The sequence below is a fragment of the Mandrillus leucophaeus genome, unplaced genomic scaffold (assembly GCF_000951045.1).
Source record: "Mandrillus leucophaeus isolate KB7577 unplaced genomic scaffold, Mleu.le_1.0 Scaffold350, whole genome shotgun sequence".
In the NCBI taxonomy this organism is placed as follows: Eukaryota; Metazoa; Chordata; class Mammalia; order Primates; family Cercopithecidae; genus Mandrillus; species Mandrillus leucophaeus.
Genome location: NW_012103699.1, coordinates 2,146,123 through 2,164,493, shown reverse-complemented (window position 1 = coordinate 2,164,493; position 18,371 = coordinate 2,146,123).

Here is an 18,371-nt window from a genome sequence, read left to right as displayed (position 1 = left end):
CCCGGCCTGCAAGGGTTTTACATTGTGGAAATTTGGTGCATCCAAGCCTTTTGTGTGAGGCAAGATGTAAAATTGCTGAAGTCAATTTTCCTAACATCTCTCTTATCTAATATGTACTGTCACGCAAACTCAGCTTTTTGGAGTGCAGTAAAGGACCCAGAAGTAAATGAAAATGCTTTTTAAAGTATTTTTCATGCCTTGGTAGGAAAGCACTTTTAATAAGAAGTAAGCCGTCTCTTTGCTTCACTCAGGGCAAACACATACTTACTTTGCACACAGTTCTAATAAAATTATTACTCTGTTTTTCCAACCCACAGAAAATAAAGGAGAGAGTTGTATAAAAAGGAAAATTTAAGACAAAATTAATTCAACAGAATGTATTTGAACATTAAAGGATTCATGAATTGGATAGCATTCAAAGCCCGAAGAGGTTCAGAGAATTTCCCTCTAGCAGCAAGAGATGTGGGGTTTTATAGGCTGAACATGCAAGCAAAGCAACGCGATTACTTGATTGGCTACAGTTATGTATTTGTCTTAATTGAGTATGATCTACTGGAAAGTCCCTGGGCTAGTTGGTGGTTTCTGACTGGTAAAGGTTTGTGTGTGTGTGTGTGTGTGTGTGTGTTTTTAATTTTTATTCTACTGTTTATGTTGAATTGGGCTTGGTTGGATTTGTTTACCTAGGAAACAAAGGGCTCTGGGGCCATCTCAGCCTAATGGCCTCTCAAGTATTTTAACAATTGCTACCCAAATTTTGTGTCAACATAGATGACATTACAATTTTTGATGACACAATAAAAAATGTGAAAGTCTTGGCAATAATCACTGTGCAATCACTTAGGCGGCCTTAAAATAGTAGGCAGTCTCTTCGTTTCTGTAAAAGCATCCACAGTACTTGCACCATTCCCTTAGCATCCTGTGGCACTCAGCATCTGAGCAGAATGGTCTGACCACTCTTTTTCATACTGAGAAGGAGAGATGGTCACATCCTCTAGAGACATGCCAACCTATCTTACTGAAAGCAACTTTTACCCAAGTCTGGAGCCTCACTTAAATGGTAGCATGGCAGCTCACATGCTGCTCTTAAAGCGGGCACCACAGTGTAGTCAGAGCCACAAACCACATACAGGTGGCCTAGCAAATTTTTACCAATGTGGAAAAGCCACATTTTAAGCCTATGACAGAGTGTACTCGGGTAAATATGATTACAAAGTATGAATACTTGTGGAAAAAATGGATTTTCATTATTTTTGTAATGATTTTCATTATTTTCGTAAGAGTTTCATTATTTTCATCATGAAATGTTATTTCATTAACACAATTTTCAAGACATTAAACTATGTTTACAGACATAAAGTAAGTGAATAGTATTTCCAGACAAAATGATTAAAATTTGTTTTAAGATGTTTCCTTTTTAAGTGATTATTCTCTTTGTATAGAAAATTCCCTCAGGCTAAGCATCTTATCTTCTACCATGAAGTAACTTACTGTCTACATATGAAGATGACACTGCTGCTAAAATTTTACATAAATAAATGTCTATATTATTTATTTTAGGTGAAGAAATTAGCTAAGTTTTGAGAGTCTTTTTCATCCTCTTGGTTTTATTATTTACATAAATGACTGTAAGCCAAAAAGTATCTGACACAGGTTCAATGAATGTAGAAGTTTATTTTGTCAAGGTTAAGGACATGCCTGTGACATAGCCTCAGGAGGTCCTGACAACATGCGTCCCAGTTGGTTGGGCTGCAGCTTGCTTTTACATGTTTTAGGGAGACATAAGACATCAACCAATACATGTAAGGTATACACTGGTTTGGTCTGGGAAGGCAGGACAACTTAAGATGGGCAGGCTCTCAGTTCATAGGTGGATTCAAAGATTTTCTGACTGGCAATTAGTTGAAAGAGTTTATCTAAAGATTAAGAATCAATAGAAGGGTGTGTTTGGTTTAAAATAAGGGGTGAAAGAGACCAAGGTTCTTATTTTGCAGATAAAGTCTCCAGGTAGCAGGCTTCCAAGAGAATAGATTATAAATGGTTCCCTATCAGACTTAAAAAGGTTCCAGACTTAGTTAATTCTCTCCTAGATCAGAAAAAAATACCCAGAAAGGGAAGAGGATTCTCTATAGAATGTAGATCTTTCCCACAAGAAACAGCTTTGCAGGGCCATTTCGAAATATATCAAAGAAATATATTTTGGGGTAAAATATTTCTATTGCTGTCAGGACCTGCTGTCATGTCAGCATTTTATTTAAAGCTACAAAGAGTCTGTTTTGTTAGACTTAAGGTCTCAGTTGGAATGTTCATGCTGGTCAGTTGTGTCTGAATTCCTTCCGTGGAGGCATGTCCAACCACTCAATTCCATCACAGCCTGAACTGGTGTTTCAGGTTAACTTTGGAATGCCCTTGACTGACAGGAGGGATCCATTCAGTGGTTGGGGGGCTTAGAATTGTATCTTTGGTTTAAATTCCACGTGTAAATGCAAACATAAATATTTTCACCCACATAACTCAGCATTTAATTTTCACTTCTAAGCAATGATGAGACACCCCGAGCCCATCAGTCACCAGATATTCAGACCTTCCAATGAGGCCACGGGTGTTCAAAGACATCAGCCTAGTTGACCCCAAACTCCTGCCTTACTTTGTTCTTTCCGTGCATAAACATCTTTGGTTTAAATTGCTGCATTCATTTGGGATAAGTGCCCTTTTTTATGTTCTCCCTTGCATAACGAAAGCTTTCCTCTAAGCGGTTGTTACCAACTTAGTACATGGTGTGATGCATTGCAATTTAGGACAATGTGACCTTAAAAACTGGAACCAAGCCTATTCTCACCCATTCAGCAGTGACCAAGCTAGATTTTAAAGGTCACTGTAATTTATGGCACGTGCTATAGCTGGCAGAATTCTATTAAAAAGTAAAATAATAGACTGCCTTTTTGTCACAGTCTATCATTTTTCCCTCAGAATTTGGGGAGCTGAGGAGATCAGGCTGCCCCAGGGACCCCTGTCTTGGCGAGTGAAGCAGAGCCCAGGGCATGGGCAGAGCCAGACATTGACACCACATATTTCCGTTGGTGACTCCTTCCAAGAGGGGCACTGGCTGGAGAAGGACGACAAGCACAGTGGGTCAGTGTGGAAACCTAACTGTGCCACCTGGAACACTTCTTGGGTCACTGTGGAGGGTCTGAAAGAGCCTAATCACTGCATTCACATTTGTTTTCTTTCCAGCTGATCATCTGTGTTACTTACGTCTGTAGATTTCAAGGTTCCATGGCTATATATAAGACAAAAAGAGGAGAAGTATTTTATGAGTGTTATGCAGAATATCTGGCCAAGTGATTGTGAAATAGCTTTTTACCCAAGTTGCAAAACGAGAACGTCTTGTGTATTTATTTCCCTTCATACATAATATGTGAAAAGTCCAGTTGCAAGATCCCACTCAGACCCAGCCAAATCCACTGAGAATGGCAAGACCCCATCTTTATGAACAATTTTAAAAATAGCTGGCTGCGGTGGTGCACACTCAGGAGGCTGAGGTGGGAGGACCACTTGAACCCAGAAGGTCAAGTCTACAGTCAGCCGTAATGGTGCCCCTGCACTCCAGCCTGAGCAACAGGGCAAGACCTTGTCTCAAACAACAATAAAATAACCCCACAAATTAAAAAAAAAAAAATTGGCCCAGCATAGTGACATGTGCCAGTAGTCCCAGCTACTCGGGAGGCTGAGGCAGGAAGATCGCATAAGCCCAGGAATTTAACGTGGAAATGAGCTATGATCATGCCACTGCACTCCAGCTTGGACAACAAGGCAAGACTCCGTCTCTGAAAATAAAGAATTAAAACGAACAACCCACTTAGAAGAGATAGATATGAATATGATTTTCCTGACAATTATACCTGTGAACCAAGGAAAAAGAAAAAGATGCAATCAATGAGGCTAGAGAAAGAATGTAGGGTTCACTGAATAAGTGAACACTTTTTAAGGAACACTTTTAAAAATTCAATTTAAGCTACTACATTCATTTAAAAGCCTGGGCTTATTAAATTTTTTAAATTCTAAGCAGTGACTAAAAATCAGTATTCTGAGAACTATAAATAACATAACAGTGAATCATTATCTTTATGGGTGAATAGAATCTCTGTGCAAACAATTCAATGTAATTTTACACCATTTGCACACTTAAGTTATGGGCTGTCACTTCCAGTTCCTTTGCATGTGGCTATATATTTCCAGACCCCTCAGATCAGACATGGAGCCCCTAGTCACATGGTGGAGGCTGTGAAGGGGTTCACGTTAAGCGCTACCCTGTCTGTTCTACAACAATGGAATTAAATGGTTTCTAAAGGGAGCTTAGTTCTTCTGGAAAGAGGTAAATCCAAGGGTTGTCTAGAAGCATTAGAGCTCAAGTGTTAAAAGAAGAGAGCTTTTCTGGAGGCAGATTGTAATAATGAATGCAAAGCAATTAGTTTGCTAACTGGTGCTTAGCAAACACTTTTCACAATCGTTAGCTGCTACTATTAAAACCAATTTTAGTCATTTTTCTAAAACACAAAATGATACCCGCTGCTGTGAAAGTGAAATGTGGCACAGATCTTCAAGGAAATTGCTCATTTTTTATTTGGAGTATAAACACACACCAATTAGCAACACAAGGCCATGAAATTCCAGTGCTAGCTGGTGTCCTGCAAGTAGTCAGCGAAACAGTAAACTCAAGGGAAGAGAGGTCCCTGAGGGTTCCGGTGGATAAGGTCAAGGCTGAAGGAAAACTCCTTCTCCTTCCAAAGGTTTGTTGAAAATCAGCTGATAAAAGCAGGTTAATAGGAGAAAAGGCATACACAATTATTTGATCATAGTTGTATGTGACAAAGGAGCCTTCAGAATGGAGACCCAAAGATACAGGTGAAATTGTCAGTTCTTATGCTTTAGTTCAAAGAAGTATGGATCGCTATATAGAAATATAATTGGACCAAAGGGAATGATTGAATGCTAACAGACTAAGAGGGGAAACCCAGCAAGGCCTGTCTGTCTAGATTCTTCTCAGCCTCTCTGAGCACACATTCCTTCCTTGTGGGAGTGAGGCAGCGCCCTCCCTGGAATGGGGGTCTTATGATATACAATCAAATGAGGTAGGTCAGGACATTTATTTATGTTTAAATAAATTTTTACACAGAAAGATTGGAGGGGGACACTTAGTCATATTTTTTGTTTTTATGGATGGCCGTGGGGAAAAGGAGTTCTGGTTTCTATGACCTGCCTTGGGGAAGAGGGATTCTAGTTTCTATGACTAGCCTTGGGGGAGATTGGGACTGAGAGACAGGAGAGTAGAAGAAGGTCAGAGAATAACTTTTGCTTCTGAGGCCTTCATTTGGGGTATTGTTTTCTGATTCCAACATTAGGAAAAGTTTTGTGGGACACCTGGTCCTTGGAGATTGAGGGTGAGGGCATTTGAGGAGGCCAGTACAAGCCAAAGTGAAGGCCCCAGCCAGGGACCAGCAGTAGGATGGTCACTTGGGATACAGCACAGTGGTTCAAGGCGGAGATGCCGCCACCAGGCACACCTGTGCCAGTCTCCAGATGTGGCACCCTGGGCAAGCTTCTCAATCTCAGCTTCCTCATCTACTAGCCACCCCACTGGGGGATAAAAGATCATAGTGATTTCTTGGAAAGCGCTTAGCGAAGTGCCTGGTCCATTATGTATCATAATACAATTTAATTGCTGGTGTTATTGAATGACCATTCTGAATTTTGTCATTCACGCTGTTTATTAAATAATAATATTGGCAACTAAAGTATGTTGAGGAGTAGTGAGAGATTGCATCAGTTCAGGAGAATGAGAGATGTGGGCTTTTGAAGACTTGACGGAAGTTCCTGAGTACTTTGACCTGAGGACTGACCTGAGTCCAGAGTGCAGTCAAGTGAGACTGTCATTAGTCGGGAGAAAACGAATACTGAAGGCATGGCGTTAGGAAGACTGGCCCACCCAGGGATGCACAGGCTAGATCATTGAGAGGGGAACTGGAGCTGGCAAGTATAGCTGGGGCCCAGTTCTGGTAATTAAAGTCCGAAAGGGAAGCAAAGGAGAGGGGATAGAAGGGGGAAATAATGCTGAGGGCAGTTTTAATGCATAATTAACATGTCTTCCTAACCCGTAATGATTATGATGCAGAAACATACTGAAGTTTCCAACCTGAAACTAAGATAATGGTGCTTTAACAAAAAAAGTAGGGAAGGGAAGGTGAGTTTGTTTCATGGTAATGTTGGGTTTGGTATAATGGAAATGTTCTCACAGATTAAATCAGATTACCTGTGCAAACTACCTATCACGATGTCTGACCTGACTTTTTTGTTTTTTTTAGTGATGAGGTGTTGCTATGTTGCCCAGGCTGGCTTTGAACACCTGGGCTCAAGGGATCATCCTGCTTCAGCCTCCCAAGTAGGTGGAAGCACAGGCGTGCACTGCTAGGCCTGGCTACAATGTCTGACATTTGGAAGGAAGATATTAAGACTCAGAAAATGGTCTAAGTGTCAACTGCTGAAAAATGTCCAGATGAGTTGATGAAAAGGACATTGGATTTAACTACAAGGTGGGCTTGGTGACTTCTGACAGCAAAATTTGAATGAAAAGACTAGGAGAGGCTGTGTAGATACCCAAATTGAAGGGATAGCGACCGTAGTAATTGCCTACAAGATAATAGTTCTGATAAACATTTCAAATAGTAAAAGTCCGAAAGGGAAGCAAAGGAGAGGGGATAGAAGGGGGAAATAATGCTGAGGGCAGTTTTAATGCATAATTAACATGTCTTCCTAACCCGTAATGATTATGATGCAGAAACATACTGAAGTTTCCAACCTGAAACTAAGATAATGGTGCTTTAACAAAAAAAGTAGGGAAGGGAAGGTGAGTTTATTTCATGGTAATGTTTAATGCTTACTTGTACTTTCTGAAATTTTTAGCAATGATTCAAACATTGTGTTTGTGTCCTGCATAAAATCCCAGTTTTGCACCACACACACACACATATGCACCACACACACACACAAATATAACATCTAATACCATTCTATTTCATTCTTATGTGGTTATGGTGTTCATTTCAAAAGGCTAATTTGGTAAAATGTTCTTAGCTACTTACAGAACCAATTGCATCTATAGATATTTTTATAATAATTATTATGCAACATATTTTATTTTTATTTCACCTCATTTAACTGGTGAAGGTTATTTGTCAAAAGTATGCATTTCCAAAATTATTTGTCTATCCAAGACACCCTGCAGACTGAGCATTTGACATGAGGTGGCCTTAATATGAGTTCACACTACAGAAGTCACCCCCAGGGCCTGCAGTGAGAGCTACCTCTTCAGTCCTTGAGGTGAAACCTGATCAGAGTGAAGATCACTTTAAAAATCAGTTATCTCAATGGAAAGACTTCCCCACATAATTCTAAAACATTTCTTTGTGCCTCATCAGTATTTAAATGCTGTAGTGTATGAGCTGTATGTCCGGGTAATAACAAACAAGCCACCAACTCGGAATTTATTTTAACTGGCTCTTGCTGCGTACTGATAATTAGTGCTCATAGGTGACCCTGGGACCACGCAGAAGATGGCAGTAGCTTCTGAAGCGTCAAAGGAAGATATCCAGTAGAGTTATAGTCTGGCAGGGACCTCAAGGCACACCGATTCTTTGATAATGAATAGTTTGGGTTACTCTGCAAAATGCATACACTATTCCTTAGCCATGTCTACATAGAATAATGTATAAATATATACTCGTGAACATTCCTTAAAGTTGCCTAATAGCGCTTAAGAACTGCAATGTCTCTGATTTTTTTTTTCTTTTGTTGGATATCTGTGGGAACATTGCTATTAGGGCCTGGGAGGAAAGAGCCAGCATTCTAATTACAGGAAAGCAGAGGATTATATTTTTATACTACCATATCCAAAGAATTTGTTTTGTTTTTAAGGTAAGGAAAAAAGAGAGGGGGGATTCTGTGTTCTTTGGTATAAATTTACACCTCCAATAGCCCTTCTCTCTTGCACCGCTCTAAAATGAAGGCAGTGTGTTTTTGTCTGCAGATATGCCCAGAGCTCAGGAGATTTCCACCTGTTCTCTCAGTAATACTAGGTCTGTGTGCTGAGTGATGCCAGACTGGCTGCGTTTCTTCATCAGTTTAATTTATTCCTCCTTTGAATGGAACAAATACCAATAATCTCTGCATTCATCGGGGCAACATTGAACAAAATTAATTAAGTAGCCATTTTAGACATATTCATAAAGATTGAGAAGGGATAGAAAAATAAAACTGTTTTTTGGTAAAGGAGAGAGATGAAGAAGATTATTGAAGGGCTGTTGCATTTAGGAAGTATGGAACTACAGCATGCAATGAGCTACATGGAGGGAAAAAAGGGGTATTTTTATTTTCATTGTTTTGATTTTTAGTGTAAGAATGAAATGTGCCAATGAAGTAAAAAATCATAGTTGTCAGGAAAATGAAGTTCTTTGTATTTCCTATTTCATCTTAGAATCTTATATTGAGAGTGATTACTGAGATCAGAAATATTTATTGAATGAGTAAGTGATCACCCAGCACTTCGTCAAAAGCAAATTAGGAAGACTGATTTGCCGTCAGTATCAGAATTCCTCAGGTTTTCTATCTTCCTGTCTCTGAATGGCTCAGACTCACAATGATGACACAGATCACACCGTCCTGTCTATACTGTTGACCTTGCTTCTGATCCAGGAAGCCTGCGATTCCCACTGAGTCTACAGTTCTGAAAAGATAGACAGTCATTCCAACACATAACAGGTGTCAACACATCACACCATCTCCATGTTTTCACATGAATGGGAAAAGAGTGGGAAGAGAATGAGAGGTATGCCGGAGATGACAGGATACGTTCAGTAGAGAGTCCTGAGATCAGGAAGCTGAACAGACTTGCAAGGTTAGCATAAAGGGCTAAGTAGGTCAGAAACCAGAGGCTTGATGTCGATAAAGAAAGGGACGATAGGACCTATTTATAGAAAGTAGAAAAGCCAAACTAAAGTCAGTATCTGACTGCCTCTTACAGGCTTAGCCATGTTCCAGACTGGGCTGATACTGGCCCATTTAACGGTGAGCATTTAAGCTAGTGAAGTAATTCCAGCCAATCCCTGGAAAACAGATTATTAGCAGAACATGCCAACAGTTTTGGTGAGTTCTGTTCTGGGTCAGTAAACAGTACTTAAGAATATTAAAGGTAGAGTGACCAACTGCCCCAGTTTTCCCTGAACTGAAGGTTTCCTCAAATGTAGGACTTTCAGTGCTAAAATCCGGATAGTTCTGGGCAAACTTGAATAGTTGGTTGCCCTAATTAGGGGTCACAGCAAGACAGGATTCTTTTTTTTTTTTTTCGACGAATACTTACCAAGATCCTACACTGTGCCAAGTACTACACTAAGCCTTTATGAAACCAAAAGTTCCTCGAGAAGCTTGCAATATGGTGGTTGAGTAAGGCACTGATTAAATAACACAAATGCTGTAGTGCACCCTGCAGTGGACCCCTTCAGGACCGAGGCCCTCCCTTTCCTGCGGGTGGGAGTGTTGCCTACTAATGGCTCATGTTGAGTCTGTTCTAGTAATCGCCCTCTGCTGAAGAAAGCTTTCCTGCTCAAGGTTGCACCTCCTCCCTGGAGAGTCTTGATGCAGTGATGGCCAATGTGAGTTGCAAAGGTCCAGCCCTCCTGTTCCATTCCAGGCAACTTCAAGGGCCATTCTAGCTCCAGTGCACCCTATTGACTCATCTGAGATACCTGTTTCAACTGCATCACAGTTCAACTCCTCCTTATGCCTCTCTCTCTCTCTCTTACACATTGATTGTTCCCAGGATTCCTCACCAACATACCTCTTACAAACAAACTTCAGAGTCCCAGAGTCAGTCCCCAGGGAAGCCAAGCTATGACCAATGTCTAACATTGCAGCGGTGCCAGGTGCACAGAGGGAAAGGTGCCCAGCACTGTGGGACGCTAAGAGAGAAAGATCTGACCTAATGAGCAGATCAAGAGTGAACAGGAATTAACTAGGCAAACAAGAAAGGGAAAGTGTTCATGCCACACAAAGTGTTCTAGCCGCAGCCAATGGCATGAACAATGGCCCTGTAGTGGAGAAGACCATTATGGCGATGAGGAGGGACCGAATGTAACCCAAGCATTGACAGTAAGAGGAGCAGGCAGGCTAAAAGCTAAGGCCACAGAGGCAGCCCATCCGGTCAAGGGATGGAGGATTGTCTATATCCTAAGAGCAATGAGAGGCCAGTGGAGGGTTTTAGGCAGGGGAGTAACAGGACCCTACAGATCCCTAAGTGTAGGGGATGAAATTTGCAAGATGCCACAGTTACTTTAGAGCCAGTAGCAAGCAAGGATGATAGAATGCTGGACACTGGCCCAGGTCTTACGAGTTCCCCACAGCGACTCCCCCCACACCTAGGGCCAGTATCATCCCAGTTTGGAACATGGCTAAGCCTATAAGCAGAGGGTCAAAGAGCTTCAGCTGAATCAATTAGAGCCTGGGAGGAAAGAGCCAGCGTGATAATTACAGGAAAGCAGAGGATTTTACATTTTATACCATCATATCCAAACAATGTGTTCTGTTTTTAAGGTAAAGAAAAGAGATGGGGGTAGGGGAATTCTCTATTCTTTGATATAAATTGACACCTCCAATAGCTCTTCTCTTGTCACCTGTCTCTTTTGCTTTGCTATTCCCTCTCACCCTTCATTTCTTCAACTAATAATATTTTTGTGTGAATGTTATATGCCAATTATGGGGTGATGAGCCTGTGAGGCCCTACCCTTCGTAGCATGAAGCTGCTTTGCCTATTCCCCTGACACCCCACGTAGGGCCACTGCAGAGCTCATGAGCAGGTCTTCCATGGTTTCTCTGCAGCCTCAGGGCTTGGAGCCTCACAAAACATCTTCCTCTTCAGGATGGTACTCAGGCACCTGCAGTATGAGTGGACATCACTACTGGTTCCAGTAAATTTTGAATGAGAAAGGGAGCAGAGTGCACTGAGGGTGGGTACAGCTTGAAAACTCATAATGTGATCCCTGAGACATTGCCTGTAGAGCCCATCACTTTGAGGGCACATAGATGTTTGGGACCTTCTCCAAACCCTCCCTGTGTCAAAAAACCGTGCTGAGATCCCTTACCCAGGAAACCAGAGAGCCTTGCTGTAAAGAGAGGGCTGTGTGTGTGTGTGTGTGTGTGCGCGCGCGCGCACGCGCATGTGTGCGTGACAGAGTCTTGCTCTGTCTCCCAGGCCAGAGTGCAGTAGCACGATATCAGCTCACTGCAACCTCCACCTCCCAGGTTCAAGCAACTCTCGTGCCTCAGCCTCCCAAGTAACCGGAATTACAGGTTCCCACCCCCATGCCCGGCTAATTCTTGTATTGTTAATAGAGAGGGGGTTTCACCGTGTTGGCCAGGCTGGTCTCAAACTCCTGACCTCAGGTGGTCCCCCCTCTCAGTCTTCTAAAATGCTGGCATTACAGTCATGAGCCACTGCACCCAGTCGAGAGGGCTATTAAGTGAGAAGAAAGGTAAAGTAAGTTTGTCATTGAACGTCATTGAACGTTTGTCATTAAGAGTGCTTTCCACAGAGATCAGTGAATTTGACTTTCTGTTTCTGAAGGGAAAGAGCTGGGAACTTTTACCCTTTTGGGTCTGGAAAGTCCTCCTGAGAGAAGACAGATGTGTCAGACTGGGGCACGTAGATGTCAGAGAGACAAAATTGTAGAAAGAAATGCAGGAGCAAAGGATGGTGTGGTTAAAAAATAAGTAGGACTGTTTTTCTGGACCCAACCCTGTCAGTATTTAACTGTTCTCATTCTGATGTTGCATTTGTTTCTATGATTTTTTTCTAGCCATCACCAGGGGATCTCAAAGCAACTCACAAGTATTCGATTTTCATGTATGAAACAATTGCAACTTAGGAAACCAGGACAAAAACAAACAAACAATAAAGCAAGAAAATATGTTGTCTGAAATACAATTAGTGACATCAATAAGCAGAACCAAGTTTTCTGATTGACATCTGGTCGTCCTCTATATAGCACTTGACTTGTCACCTGGCTGATAAAAATCATGTGCAGATGAAGAATTATTTGTTGCCAAAATCACAATTGAAACTAAAGCCATATTACATCACAGAATGCAACCTTTATTATATGAGAATACGAAAAACAACCTCAGATCTAGGTCTCCTTGTGGATGGTAAGTAAGTACTTCATATACACTTTATTTAAATTAATGCCCACAGGCTGGGTGCGGTGGCTCACACCTGTAATTCTAGCACTTTGGGAGGACCAGACAGGTGGATCACTGGAGGTCAGGGCTTTGAGATCAGCTTGGCCGACATGGTGAAACCCTGTCTCTACTAAAAATACAAAAATTAGCTGGGCATAGTGGCACATGCCTATAATCCCAGCCACTCAGGAGGCTGAGGCAGGAGAATCTCTGGAACCCAGGAGGCAGAGGTTACAGTGAGCCAAGATGGTGCCACTGCACTCCAGCCTGGGTGACAGAGTGAGACTCTGCCTCAAAATTAATTAATTAATGCCCACAGTCTTTCCGTGAGCTAAGTCAGTGTCATTATCTCAGGCGTAAAGGTAAAAGTGTTCCAAAAAACACAATATATATTTAATTTTATCCATAGAGATAAACGTTTGCGTGGTACTGGCTTATTCCAATGTGTTTAGAGTAGGCAACATTTTTCTTGAGAGCTGCTTTCCTTCGGCATCCTTGACCATGTGGCCGTCTCCAGGCTGAAGAAACAGAATCTGACTTTTTAGCTCCTCCATTCAGCTACTTCAAACCAACTGCATGTAAAAGCTGTCACCTTTTTTTCTCTTCAAGTGAGGCATTATTTTATTTCTCTGAGCAGCTCTCTGACCTCGTTACCCTTCATACTTCTTTACAACTATATACTTTGCAATAAAATACAATTAAAACATCACTGAGTGCTCCTACAGTAGGTCTCTCAGACTCTTTAAATGGATGCTTTCCTTAGGTAAAAGTTAAAAATGCATGCCTTTTATTGATTGATTTATTTTTTGAGATGGAGTCTTGCTTTGTCGCCAGGCTGGAGTGCAGTGGCGTGATCTCAGCTCACTGCAACCTCTGCCTCTCGAATTCAAGCAATTTCCCTGCCTCAGTCTCCCAAGTAGCTAGGCTTACAGGCATGCGCCACCACGCCCAGCTAGTTTTTTGTATTTTAGTAGAGACGAGGTTTCACCATGTTGGCCAAGATGGTATCGATCTCCTGACCTGGTGATCCGCCTGCCTCGGCCTCCCAAAGTGCTGGGATTACAGGCATGAACCACCGTGCCCAGCCAAAAATGCATGCCTTTTAAAGTGCAACTTGAAGTTCAAACTGTATTATCAGGTCTAAAGATGAATAAGAGCAATGGGCCAGAGAGCATGTTTGCTTCCCAGCCACAGAAACTTCTGTGAGATTCCAACATCCTGCCAAGGGGAAGGGATGTTTTCTCAACACCACAACCCACTGCTTCACCCCACTTTAGTGAATCCTGAGGGGGCACACTTTCCCACAGGGCATTCAAGGAGTGTTTATTGTCACGGTTTTCTATTTTTTTAAAACAGAACTTCAGATGTGGCAGGAAGGAAGGCTTAAAGTTCCATCTGTCAGCTCCTGAAACCGCGTCATTTCTATTCTAGGACTACACTTGGATTGGCTATGGCAGCTGCCAAAGAGCATTTGATAAGGGAGCCTATAACCTCAGCTCCTTACTAGCCTGGAAAGTCTGGGGTCTTGGAAGCTGTCAGCTCACTTTGCTAGCTAACTGAGGGGACTCCAAATACTGCCTGGTCACCTCAGATATTTCTGCAACCCAGAGATGGGTGCTACTGGATTGTCCCCCTGATTAACTCTGTTCCTGACTCAAGCCAAAGGGGTCTAACGTGGGGGAGAATCTCATTAATATTATTAAGACCCAGGGAACATTTTGGGAATAATGTGCAGACAATATCTGGGTATGAAACGTGCTTGTGATGTGGCTACATTTAACTAAAAGCTTAAATGTGGAGATGTTGCAGGGCAAAGTCTTTTGAAATGTCAGGGGGCTCCCTCCCCGTGATTTCTGTCTACTCCTCCCTAGTGCTGGCTTCTAGTTAAAGAGTGCATTAACCATATGTTTGATTTCTCAAACATGAATAAATCCACTTAGCAGCTTGCTTCCTCAAAACCTTTGTTGTACCTTTCTTTTCTCCAATTTAGACTGTCTCCTCACCTACTGAGAAGTTCTGACACTTTCATAATGAGAAGGGTGACTTAAATTTAGAATGAGGCACAATCTTAAGATACAGCAGATTCAATCCAGGCTTTGCCACAAGCTCCATGGGTGGTCTCACTATTTAATTTTTATTTTCTTCATTTCCAGATTTGTCTTCCCCACTGTTTTCTTTGTTATGAACTTTCACAGTCCATTTAGAATTCTGCATCCAGGGAGATAAAAGTTATAGAAGCACAGTCATCCCTAGATAAACTCAGAGAAGTGGGTCTGTGCAGTTCAAAACTAATGTTGTTCAAAAAGCAACTGTACTTTTCCATATTCTTCCCTTTAATTACCACCCTGGATGTTAAATATGAAATAAACATAAGAAAACGTCTTAGAGGTGGAGAGAGGAATGCAGGCCAGCTATGGAACTCCAGGTCCAAGGAAGGCACACCAAGAAAACACCACAGAAAAAAACTGTGGTCCTACACTGTCCATGATAGCAAAGACTAAATGGAAAGCCTTGACTTTGACCCTCACTAGGCTGTAATGAGGTGCCCCAATGTCCCTGTCTGGGTGGTATCAGAGAAGGCCAAATAGAGAGCTAGAAACTACTCACCATATGGTAATGAGTCTCCACTTCCACCCCAGCCTACCTCCATACACACACAGTGTCGGTGCAACCTGAGTTCAACTCCAGAAGCATCTTTTCCTTCTGCTGAGATGAGGTCAGATAAGGCCTAGTAGAGAGTCAGGACTTTCAATACTGCCCAGTGGTAATGGGACCAATCCCACCACAGTGTCAGTGGGGAGCCATAATTCTCACCCTCCACTAGCAGTAACAACACCTTCCCCTGAAGAAGTGATATCAGACACAGCCAACTAAAACAGAAGGTTTAAATAAGATGCAGTTTCATGACATAATATTAAAAAACTTTCATACCAAATGCCAGGAAGATCTCAAACTGAATGGAAAAGACAATCAATAGATGCCAACACCAACAAAACAGATATTAAAATTGTCTGAGAAGGATGTTAAAGAAGCCACTAATTCAAAGTTTTGATGAGCAGTTATAAACGTGCCTGGTCATAACTGAAAATGAAAAATAGAAAGTCTTAACCAAGGAGGAAACTGCCTCAACCTGATAAAGAACATCTATAATAAACCTACAACTAACAGTGTACCTAATGACGAAAGACTGAAAGCTTTCCTCCTAAGATTGGAAACAAAGCAAGGATGTCTGCTCTCACTGTTTTTATTTATCGTAGTGCTGAAAACTCTAGCCAGTGCAATAAGGCAAGAAAAGGAAAGTAAATTCACACATATACAAAAGGAAGAAATAAACTGTTCATATTTGAAGATGACATGATTGTCTATATAGAAAATCCTAAAGATCACAAATGACCTAGAATCTTCAAACAAAAGAACAAATTTGAGCCTTTGTCTTACACCATATACTAAAATTAACTCCAAGTGGATCAATCTAAGTGTAACATTTAAAGCTATAAAACTCTTAGAGGAAAACATAGGGGAAAATCTTCATGACATTGTATTTGGCAATAATTTTTTGGATATGATACCAAAAGCATAAGCAACAAAATAAATCCATAGGTAAATTAAACTTTATCAAAATTTCAAAGCTTCTGTGCATCAAGTACACTATCAAGAGAGTGAAAAGACAACCCAGAGAATGGCAGAAAATATTTGCAAATGACATATCTGATAAGAAATTAATTATTCAGAATATATTTTAAAACTCCTATAACTCAATTACAGAAATATTACCAACAATCCAGTAAAGAGGGACATGCAGTTAAAACCACAATGAGATACTATGTTACTTTTATTATGATGACTATTATTTAAAAGACAGAAAACAATAGTATTGGTGAAGATGTGAGGAAATTGAAACTCTTAATGGGAATGTAAGACAATGTAGCTACGGTGGAAAACATTAAGGCATATCCTCAAAAAATTAAACATAGAATTACCATATGTTGCAACAATTCCACTTCTGGGTATATACCCACAAGAATTGATAGCAGGGACTCCAGGAGATAGTTGCATACCCATAATCATAGCAGCATTATTCACAGTAGCCAAAAGGTGGAAACCACCCAAATGTCCATCAACAGATGAATGAGTAAACAAAATGTGGTCTATCCCTACAGTGGAATATTATTTAAGTTTAAAAAGGGATGAAATTCTGACACATGCTACAACATAGTTGAACCTTGAAAACATCACACTAAGTGAAAGAAACCTGTTACAAAAGGATAACCACTGTATGGTTCCACTTATATGAGGTACCTGGGATGGTCAAATTTATAGAGATAAAAAGTAGAATGGTAGTTACCAAGGGCTGGGGTGAGGGCAGAATTGGGAGTTATTGTTCAATAAGCACAGAGTTTCATTTTAGGGTGATGAGAAAGTTCTGGAGATAGATAGAGATGATGATTGCATAAGGCATTTAGGTACTTAATGCAACTGATTTGTAAACTTAATGATGATAATGAGGAAATTTATCTCATGTATATTTTATCACAATAAAAAACTAATGAGCAAGCTCAGCAAAGTCATAGGTTACAAGATAAATACACAAAAATCAATTTTATTTCTATATACTAGGAGTAAACACATAGACAACAACAAAATTTTTAAACAATACCATTTACAATTCTTCAAAATGTAAAATGTAAGTGTAAATCTAACAAAATATGTATATGGCTTCTATGCTGAAAACTAAAAACTGTGATAAAATAAACTAAAAGACAATAGCTATAAACTGAGAGATACACCATATTCATTGATTAGAAGATCAACATAATAGTAAAGATGTCAGGTCTTCCCTACATTGATACACAAATTTAAAACAAATTCTATCAAAATCCTAGTAACATATTTTGTAAATATAGATAAGATTATCTCAAAATACATATGGAAATAAAAAGAAGCTAGAATAACTTTAAAATATTTTGAATATGAATGAAGTGGGAAGAATTCTACCTTACTGTAGGATTTACTATCTAGCTAATCAAGAGGGATAGATACACTGATTGATAAAACAGAATAGAGAATCCAGAAATAAACTCATACAAAGATGCCAAATTGACTTTTGACAAACTTATAGGAAGAACTCAACAGAGGAAAGATAGGCTTTTAAACAAATAGTGCTGGAGAAATTGACATTTATAGGGAAAAAACAAAAACAGATAAATCTTGACCTTAACCTAAATCTTACACATGGACTCAAAATGGATTATAGACTTAAATGTAAAACATAAAACTAGAATGCATTTAGAAAAATAATTTTTAAAAGATACTTGGGATCTAGGGCTAGGCAAAAGTTCTTAAACTCAACCTCAAAAGCATGATTGATCCATAAAATTTAAAAAATTGATAAATGAGATTTTATCAAAATAAAAAATTTTGCTCTATGAAAGACTGCTAAGAGGTGTCTCTTTTTCATATACAACATTAGAAGGAAATGTGCACACATTAAAATAGGACAGACAAAAGTGGAGTTGAAGATTTTTATACATGGAAAATGGGTGTGGGACTCAAAGAAAAGAGTCCTTCATTTATTATACATCCCAGCTTCCCTAATAGTTCGATAAAGGATCTTTGCAGAAACTCTAGAGCCCTAGAAAGAAAAGGTAGAAAATCTTGGTATGGGGAGACAGTAAAGTAAATAAAGTGGGGATGTATTAGTCCGTTCTCACACTGATATAAAGGAAGACGGAGACTGAGTAATTTATAAAGGAAAGAGGTTTATTTGACTCACAGCTCAGCATGGCTGGGGAGGCCTCCGGAAACACAATCATGGTGGAAGGGGAAGCAACCACGTCCTTCTTCACAACGTGGCAGGACGCAGAAGTGCAAGCAGTGGAAATGACAGACGCTTATAAAACCATCAGATCTCATGAGAACTTACTCTCATGGTCATGAGAACAGCATGGGGGAAACCACCCCCATGATTCAATCACTTCCTTCCAGGTCTCTCCCTAAATACGTGGGGGATTATGGGGATTACAATTCAAAATGAGATTTGGATGATGACACAAGGCCTAACCATATCAGGTGGAAAGGCAGGATTGTAC